Source organism: Papaver somniferum, chromosome 5, assembly GCF_003573695.1.
Source record: "Papaver somniferum cultivar HN1 chromosome 5, ASM357369v1, whole genome shotgun sequence".
In the NCBI taxonomy this organism is placed as follows: domain Eukaryota; kingdom Viridiplantae; phylum Streptophyta; class Magnoliopsida; order Ranunculales; family Papaveraceae; genus Papaver; species Papaver somniferum.
The window spans coordinates 100619636-100629241 of record NC_039362.1 but is presented as its reverse complement, the minus strand read 5'-3'; the positions used below and the strand labels follow the sequence as shown (position 1 = coordinate 100629241).

Sequence of the window (9606 nt, the reverse complement as noted above, 5' to 3'; positions counted from 1 at the left end):
TGTCTAGATGACAATTTTCGATCCACCATGAATCCTCTGCTTTGGTTTCTCGTGCAAGGATCTGCCCTTGGTAGCTTAATCTTGCTTTGCCACTTCACTTGGACTGGAACGACAACACCACGTCAACCAATTTGTACATGTCAGTTGTCCTTGCTTGAGATTGGGTTGGTTGATCATTTTGTTTGTTTTCGAACTTGAGAAATCTCCAATGGGTGGCACACGTTATAAAAGCCCATTAGCCTCCGCTTCTCATCCAATCACGTCCATATCAACTTGTGGAAAGTATAGCTGTCAACACTAGAAATGCGACAACTTGTGAAACTCTCAAAGTTCTAGTCCGTGTCAAATATGTATTTCCTTTCTTTTACGGCGGTTAATCTCATTCTAAATGAGCGTCTTTCGCCACCTCCTTTCACTGCCCACAACGGAAGTTTGCTACCGCCTCAGGTAACTCGAGCACTGTCTCTGCACCTATCTTAGTTCTTTCCTTTAGATCGCTAGTAGTCTTTGAACTGTACGAGACTTGCTTTTCTTTTAACTATGCTTGATTATCATCAATATGTCCAGCAACTTGTCATCACCTTCCAGGAAAGAAACTTTATATGATTGACCATAACATGCAATCGGATTAGACCCCTCAGGAGATGCACCACAAGAACCGCATAACGGTTCTTGATAGCATCCTCTATGATCATCTACTTCTTAACTGATTAGCCTCTAGGATATTTCAGTGGTCTGTAGTCACACCGAAGACAGCTTCCTTCAATAATAAACATTCAAAATTCTTGGTTTTCTCTTTAATAGAAAATGTTCCAAGCTATTTAATTTTCTCTTTAATAGAAAATATTTTGAGACATATGCGCGCGTGAAATGTTTCTTACATCGTTACCGAAGATTTTACCTTATTTGAATGCATCTTTCTCCTGTATTTTACTAGGTACATTCTTTCCGTTGTCAGAAATGATCATCACTAGTACATCGAATCTGCAAGTTTTTGCAGATGTCTATCGCCCCTATTCTTACCAATGCTACTGCTTCCACCCATTTAGTGAAGTAGTAAGTTGCAGCTAACAAATACTTGACGCCCCCCAGTGCAGCTGGAAACGAACCTACAATATCCAATCCTCACTTGTTGAACGTCCACGGTCTCACAACCAGATGCAACTCATTCGCTGGTCTCTTTATAAGAGGGCCATGCAGCTGAAAAGCCAAGCATTTTCTTATATAGTCCCTGCGTCACTCTGCATATAAGGCCAGAAGTGCTATTGAGATAAAAGCCTATGCGCTAGACTCCTGCCTTCAGAATGATCCTCACAGCACCCTTCATGTGCCTCAGCGAAGAATTGCTTCCCTCCCTCTCTAGTAACACAAGGAAGGTATGGTTCCATTGCAATTTGCCTTTCGTTTTTAGAAAATCATTACAAGTATTTCCTTATTAAGTACTTGCAAAAAGTGTTCTCAATTCTCACCGGGCGTTGGTCGTTCCTTCAACCCTAGCCGCCCCCATTACTTGTAGTGATATTGAAAAGGACGCCCCATGTTGTCTGACCTTTTTGAAACGTGTTGATTTTTCTTCGGATTATGCCACACTTTAGACTTACGTAGCTCATATCTGATCAATTTTCCCATACTGCCAACCGACACATGCTTATATGACTAACTAAGTATTAGTTCTCAGATGAATTTGTGGACGTGTTTACCGCCTCCATCCTCAACAAAGCTACTACCTGAAGCCATTTGGTGATGCAGTCAATTGCATCTAGCAAGTAGTGCACGCCCCCAGGTGCAGTGCAGTCTTTAGTCCAGAGACTATTGCTTCATACTCCGATTGATTATTTAAAGCTGTAAATCTTAGTTGGACAGCTTTTTCTCCTGGGAAACTAGTACACAACCAACGCTTGTACCATCCGTGTTTGCTGATCCGTAAGTGTAAATTTTCCATGTTCTACTATCTCCTCTTAAGTAATTCTACTGAGTCTTTGATACTCTCCTACATATCACTTTTAATGCTTTTTTACTTGCTTTTACACGTTCCCTTGGAAATGTCTCCGAGACTCCAAGTGAACACATCTTTATTTTCTTTCAAAAGACAAGCTTTCTTTCTCATTTACCGGCGATTTCGCACCAATAAACATTGTATGCTCTTTGCTGATCCCTGATTCGTACCTCTATCAACTCTTCAATAGTTGGTAGTCCTCCTTCCCTCTTCCTCGATATAGGTTGGGTTCCTCGATTAGAGGTTGGGCAGCACTACGGTTGTTATAAATTTCTTCCGACTTGGAGCATCTCCGAGCCTTTTAATTCTGACCTTTTGTACTCTTCCTTCGTTCTTTGAGTACCTTCTTCGTTTCCTGCTCTTACTGGATTCTTTTTTTTTGTCTTTAATCGAAACAATTCCTTTACGCTCCTTCAGCTCCAACTTTTATTAAAATATTTTGTTTTTTGTTGATGTTCTCTTTCGTTTTCTAGCTTGCATTTCTTGTACGATATTGCCAAAACTATTTGATTTTGCATGGAAATTCGTCTCCTTTGTTTTTCTCTTTGATAGAAAAACGCTTCAATTTATTAAACTTGTTTATCTCTCACTCGAATGCAGGTTGCTCCCGTATCTTGTTAGGCACATTGTCTGCCCATATGTTCCGTACTGGCCTAGAATTTGCCAAGTCAACGCTTTTGTGTCTGCGAATTACGACAATCTCTCGTGTATAGGTAGACTCTCTCTAGAGATTTTTTTCATACATTTCTTTTCTTTCACTCCAGCTCCTTTACCAAACACTTTTCGTTTTCTCCTTTTGTTTCATCTTTTGTTGAAACATTTCTGCTCTTATTCTTGAAGTAATTCTTTCAAAGCACTTCTCTTTTGTTTTTCTCTTTTCTAGAAAAACATTGCAACTATTTTCTTGATAAGCAAAACACTTCGTTTTTGTCTTTCTCTTTATTAGAAATACATTGCAAATATTTCCTCCCCATGCGTGCTTTAATATTTTCCTTTCGCTCCTTTATATTAAAGCACTTTCTTCTCGCCTTTCTCTTTATTAGAAAGACATCGCAACAACTTCCTTAACAATTAAAACTTTTCATTTATGCCTTTCTCTCTTTATCAGAAAAACATTACAATTGTTTCCTTATTAACCAAAACACTTCGTGTTTGTTTTTCTCTATATTAGAAAAACAATGCTAGTATTTCTTTAATAAATACATACGAAGGCGTTCTCAATTGAGACTATAAACTTGATTTATAATGTAACAACAGGTGAAGACTTACCTCCCCAGGCGTTCGTTCCTAAGTGGCTTTGTTCTTCTCTCTGAACGGTCTTTCTCATGTCTGGATATTTTTGAGTGGTCCCTGATGACGTGATTGTCCCTATGTCTGCGCCTTTCTTGTCTCATATGGTTCGACCCAGATCGCCTATCTTGGTCAATTGTGTAATAATGATCATCATAAGGTATATAACAATCATAATAATCGTTGTTATGAGGATCACGACTGTGTTGTCGATCAATTCTGACACTTTTGATTATTCTTTATGGCATGCGGTGTCACACTCTTGGCGTGTACGACAGTTTGACATGCTGCTTTCGGAGCATGAGACGGCTACTTCTTCAAGTTTTTTTTTATTGTGTTTCTGAGTTGCTTGTTTTCCTTTTCCAACTCTTGGTAACGTTCACGTAGCGCCAAATCGGTAGGCATCACTTGTGGATTGTTAACTTGTACTATATGTGGGGATGACGCACACCTCTACTAGCAATAGTTTCAATATGAATACCCTGAGTGCTTGTGTGCTGATTTCCAACTTTTTCCCTGACGATTGAGGTTTTCTCTATTGGTACGAGGAGGTGTTTTATGTACCCAAGTATTGTTTCCCGTGAAACTTGGACATGTTCTAACAGAATGAGCAACTGATGTTGTTGATGAAAGTGATGTCTCCACTCCATTCTGGTAAGTCTGGACCACATCGCTTTGTATTGTTCGATTGATGACGCCTTGAGAAGGACGATTTCGGGTAAGTGTATCACCATTCCTTCCATGTTGATTTTCTTGTGAAGCATCCATGTGATATCTTTCTTTTTGCAGCTTTTGGTAACACCAGTATTACAACAGAAAACAAGTGTGATAACTGTTGTTGTTTCAGAGAAGGTCTGCAACGCTTGATTGGCTGTCGCTGGTTCTGAAAACTATTGTTGTTTCTAAGAAGATCTGCAACACTTGACTGGCTGTTGTTGTTTCTGAAACTGTTGTTGTTTCTGGAACTGTTGCAGAAACTTCTCTTCTAAAAAAAACTTGGGAAAACAACTTTTTTCTCAAGGGGAGCACGATCTTTTTGCTCGTAGTCCCCTTAATCGGCGCCAAAAGATGTTGGTGCAAAAATATTCACCCAACACTCTTCGAGATATGTGTAGATGGATTAAATCTCCATCGTTGATTTGATTCCACCAAAGATGCTGAAGAAATTGTGGTTGATGTAGATTGATCGATCTCCAGCTACTGACTCAAATCCATAAAAGATTGCTGATGTGAATGATGTTGAATGGTGGGGGTACCTGCAAAAAACACTCTGATGCTAAAGTCAGAGAGAGTTTCTTCACAGGTGTATTGTGTGGAAAGGATTAGAAAATTTGTACCTTTTGAGTTAGGATTTAGCCTCTATTTATAGGCAGAAAGTAGGTCTAGCTTTAGGATTTTCATAGTTATCTTAATAACTTCCCTTACCTGTACAAATCCAAGAAAACAACCAGATCCATAATAAAGTTTTTTATTTATCATAATTCTGATTTATCTTAATTATTATCTTGAATAATAATTATCCTCTCTCTTAGGAACTATAATTATATTAAATAATTATAATATCTAAACTAATTCCTTCCTCTTTCTGTTAGGGTTTTTGCATTTATCTTAATTATTATCTTAAATAATAATTAAAACTAAAGATAATTATCCTCTTTCTGTTAGGGTTTCTATAATTATGTTAGATATTAACTATAACTACCCAAGATAATTATCCCATGGTAATATTTATCCTCTTTTTGTTAGGATTCAATATAACCATAACTATTTTAGATAATTCCAAAGCCAATATTCAAAATATCCTAGTCCTCATGACCTTATCCAAATTTAAACCCCTTTCCTGGAAGAGGATAATTTGGGTTGGTGGACCGATCCATGGGTTCTAAGAGCTAACCCATGAGTCTTTTGGCTTCCATAATAAGCAAAAATTGTTTCCATAATAAACCAAATGAGCTTCAATAATAAGCTAACTGGACTTCCAAAATAAGCCAGTCATGTTTCCATAATAAAAGAAATGGGCTTCAATAATAAGCCAACTGGACTTCCCAAATAAGCCAGTTGTGTTTCTATAATAAACGAAATGGGTTCAATAATAAGCCAACTGGACTTCCCAAATAAGCCAGTTGTGTTTCTATAATAAACGAAATGGGCTTCATTAATAAGCCATTATCCATATACCGTTTTAGTACAGTACAAACATCTTTCCTAACTTTGTTTTCGTCTCCACACTGATTCGACTACAACAACAGCACCATTGAGCATTCAACTACCACCAGTTCCAGCACTGCCATCATATCCATCAAAGACTCTTGTTCACCATCTCCTCCATCTCTTTCTTGTAGGACTAGTACAGCTCCACCAGTCAGTAACCATTAGTACCTGCACTGCCATCAACAACAACAAACTAGTGTCACTAAGCTGGTTCAGCTTTTCTGTCGAACACTTTCTTTGTGTCTAGTAAACTGATAATGGCTAGATATTGGTTGCATATTGGAGATCACATCAACTCCTTCCCTGCACAATTCAATTCAATTCAATACACAAACCCATTCATTCAATTCAGTTCAGAACCTCAAAATTCAATTCAATCTTCTATCATTCATCACAAAGAATTATGGCATCAAATCCTTTCTTTCTCCCTGTATTTTCAGTTCCAAACTCCAGTTCCTACCTGTGTAAGGTTGAATCACACACACCCATTCTTCTAAATCTCTTGTAAATTCTCAAATACCTTCAGTCTACTCCTCCTTTCACTGCTCAAATCAACGGCCATAACTGACATTCTTCCATGTAAAACCAAAACTCAAAACCAAACCGGACATAACTCACATCTTCCCATGGTTCGTATTCTTCTTAGATTCCATTTCTGTCTCAATCCATCGAACATGACCCTTTACGACTATCCATCGGACTCATTGTTGCCGACGTGATTGAGCTTGACAGCGTCGCCTTCTCGGCTTGAGAAGAAAACTGATATGTGTAGTAAACCAGTCCAGACTCGACCAAGTTATTCTGGTGTTAGATTAAGGCAAATAGGATGGTGGCCCTAAGTAACTTGAGCGGGTGCCTATAGTAAACCCTGTTAGAGCACTGATCGGTCGAACTCGCATGCGTTGCTATCTCAAGCATGTTTGAAAATGTTAGTGATCAAAACTATGTCTTGATTTCTAGTCTACTATAGCTAAGGTCTCGGACTAGGATAGAAAGTGTAGTTGAGCTCAAGAACTCCATGGTAATCATCATACAAGACGAAGGACTACTCAAGGAACCGGTGGATCTTCATCGACTAAAAGGTATGTGGAGACTTGAACTTATCTATCACTCAAAAGTCTATTCATCTCTTATCTTAAGACAAAAGTCGTTTTTCTATATAGACTTAGATTATACACATTTGCTATTTCGAGCCGAGTTTATCTCGCCTATCTATTTCTCGAAATACGTGTTGGAAAGCTTTCGCTTTAACCAAGTTCATCTTTACCTAGTGACGAAATTCATGAAAAGTTTCAATCACTTTGGAAATTTCTTACTTTGACGAAGAATAGTTTGTGAATAACAACTATAGAATATCAACGTCCTCAAAGAATGTTTCAATGATTGAAATGAGACTTTAGATTATATAACCATTGGAGGATATAAGCATTGTTGTGGAAACACATATATGTATAAGTCCTTATTCCTTGAACCCAAGTTTGCTAACTTTGTTGATCAAGAGAACCGGTATGGTGGCGTGAGCCAAGTACGCGAACTCAGTCCGCGAACTGGCGGAAGTTCTCGTTCCGAGAAATTCTGCTGGAGTTTGTGAACTCCGTCCGGGAACTTAAGTCCGCGAACTTGAGTAGGTTATATCTAAAAACGATGTTTACGAACTTATTCTTATATAAACTAAGGAATGCAAATTGCAAACCGTGGCTATATAGTTCATGAACCGATTCGAGTGAATCAAATCGCTTTTTCTTCAATTGTGTCTTGTGTAGTTACATAAGATTTCCTTGCAATTGAACAACTCTCTAACTAGTTCATTTGAGTCACTTGAACTAGTTATGGTGAAGAAGAATATGGTTGATATGAAAGTGATCATATGGCTAACCATTTGGTTGACTATTGTTGAACCAACAAATGTACAAGTTTGGGTACGGTTATACAAACCAAGAAACGTGCATTTCATTTGTGTGTAACAAGCTAGTTTTCGATCTAACGGTTGAAAGATATTAGCTTGAATCTAATCAGGTTTTCATCTAACGATGAATATTGAATGCTTTGTTACCAAGCTAACATTGATTGTGAACCCTGATTTGAAAGACTATATAAGGGAGAACTCTAGCAACTGGGAAACCTAATCCCCACACCCTCTTTATGATACTAGTTGTGCTAAGCTAGAGTCGATTCTCCTTTAACCTTTGGTTTCTTCTTCTAAACCAGGTTAACGACTTAAAGACTTCATTGGGATTGTGAATCCAGACCGATACTAATTTCTTGTAGTTGTGTGATATGATCTTGCTGTTTCTATCGTACGAGTACAATTGTAATAATTGGCTTGAGATTGATATCTCTGATAGGCAAGATATAAAATAAATCACAAACACTTCGTCTCATCGTTTGTGATTCCGCAATATCTTTTTTCGCTGCGTCGATTAAGATTATTTTGAGGTGATTGATAATACTAGGCTGTTCTTCGGGAATATAAGTCCGGTTTATCAATTGGTTCCTGTTCACCTCGATTTATCAAAAGACGGAACAAAACTCATAGGTATATTCGTGGGAGACGGATTTATCTATTACCGTAGACTTTTCTGTGTGATACAGATTTGTTTATTAAAGTCTTCGACTTTGGGTGTAGCAACTCTTAGTTGTGGGTGAGAACAACTAATGGAATCAAGTACGTAGCATCCTACTGGGATCAGAGACGTAGGAGCATAACTGTACCTTGGATCAGTGTGAGATTGATTGGGGTTCAACTACAGTCCATACCGAAGTTAATTTGGAGTAGGCTAGTGTCTGTAGCGGCTTAATATAATGTGTGTTCAATCTGGACTAGGTCCCGGGGGTTTTCTGCATTTGCGGTTTCCTCGTTAACAAAATTCTGGTGTCTGTGTTATTTATTTTCCGCATTATATTTTGTTATATAATTGAAATATCACAGGTTGTGCGTTGTTCAATCAATTAGAATATCTGACCTTTTGGTTGTTGATTTAAATTGATTGACACTTGGATATTGGTCTTTGGTACCATCCAAGTTATCTCTCTAGTATTTGATAAAGACTCACAGATTTTTAGTTGCTTGAGTATATATCAAATCGAGAGATTGAGATATAAACTCTTTGATATACTTTTTATCTAGATTGAGTCTGACTGTTTAGTTGATTCTCTAGAAAGTATATTGGAGTTTGTCCATACAGATTGCTAAGAGAAATATTGGGTGTGGTTGTTGTACCCCCACTTTTCCAATTGGTATCAGAGCGGGCAAACAAGTTTAAAAGACCTTACAAGTCCGTGTTTGTGGAAATCTGAGTCTGATGACAGAATCTCTAACATATACGCATACCAAGATGTCTTCTAAAGCTTTTAACTATGCCAAATGTCTTGGGAATACCTCAAAGGATTACTCCTTAGATGATTCTTCCGAATCCCGAGGTAAGAAGATTGTTCCATCTTGTGTCAACAATTCTCTCTCCGATGAGACATTGGGCAGTATGGCAAAAGCTGAGATGAAGCTCACCAGAATCTGAAAAAACTCTGTCGAGATTATTGATTTTCAGGATCATGATCAGCTTATTGATGAATTTGAAAAGTCTCTTGATCGAGAACATGAACTCTATAGCATCATTGAGTCATTCTCTAAGAATATTGAAAAACTTCTTCAAGAAACTACTCTACAACGTGAAAAGATTAGTGTTCTTGAGGATATTGTTAAGGAAGACTCAATTAGAGAGAAAAGTTTGATCGAGACACATTCATCTGAGCTTAGCAAGCTTCGTGTCGAAAAAGAGAAACTAGAAGCATCCCTTACTCTAGCCGATGAACAGTGCAGATCCTTGGAAAAGGAAAACTCTGTCTTAAGGAGAAATTCTTCTGTACAAACTAATTCTCATGGATTGCAGTACATGAAGGATCTTCCAGAAGAAGTTTGTCACAAGATAGGTTTACATAACTTGCAATCTTCTCATATGGCTATGAAGTTAAAACAGGTGTCGTTTATTGCTTCTCCTCCATGAACCTGTACATTCTGTGGGAAAAAGAATCACTATGCTATCCATTGTTTTGCCAGGAGGAAACAAATTTCTAAACTTCATAATTTGCTTCTCTCCACTGTCAATGGAACA

At 37.9% G+C, this 9606-nt stretch overlaps 2 long non-coding RNA genes across 3 annotated transcripts; both read left to right on the top strand.

The window, feature by feature from the left end:
• Window positions 1-361: 361 nt before the first annotated feature.
• Window positions 362-1917, top strand: LOC113277685. Its single transcript, XR_003325054.1, has 3 exons — window positions 362-447; window positions 938-1376; window positions 1679-1917. It is a non-coding gene; the product is annotated as an uncharacterized LOC113277685 (long non-coding RNA).
• Window positions 1918-2652: 735 nt separating this feature from the next.
• On the top strand, window positions 2653-4731 carry LOC113277684. Of its 2 annotated transcripts, XR_003325053.1 has the most exons (4): window positions 2653-2709; window positions 3254-3446; window positions 3565-4004; window positions 4076-4731. It is a non-coding gene; the product is annotated as an uncharacterized LOC113277684 (long non-coding RNA). The 2 variants fall into 2 exon arrangements; XR_003325051.1 differs by having other exon boundaries at window positions 3565-4731.
• Window positions 4732-9606: the final 4875 nt, after the last annotated feature.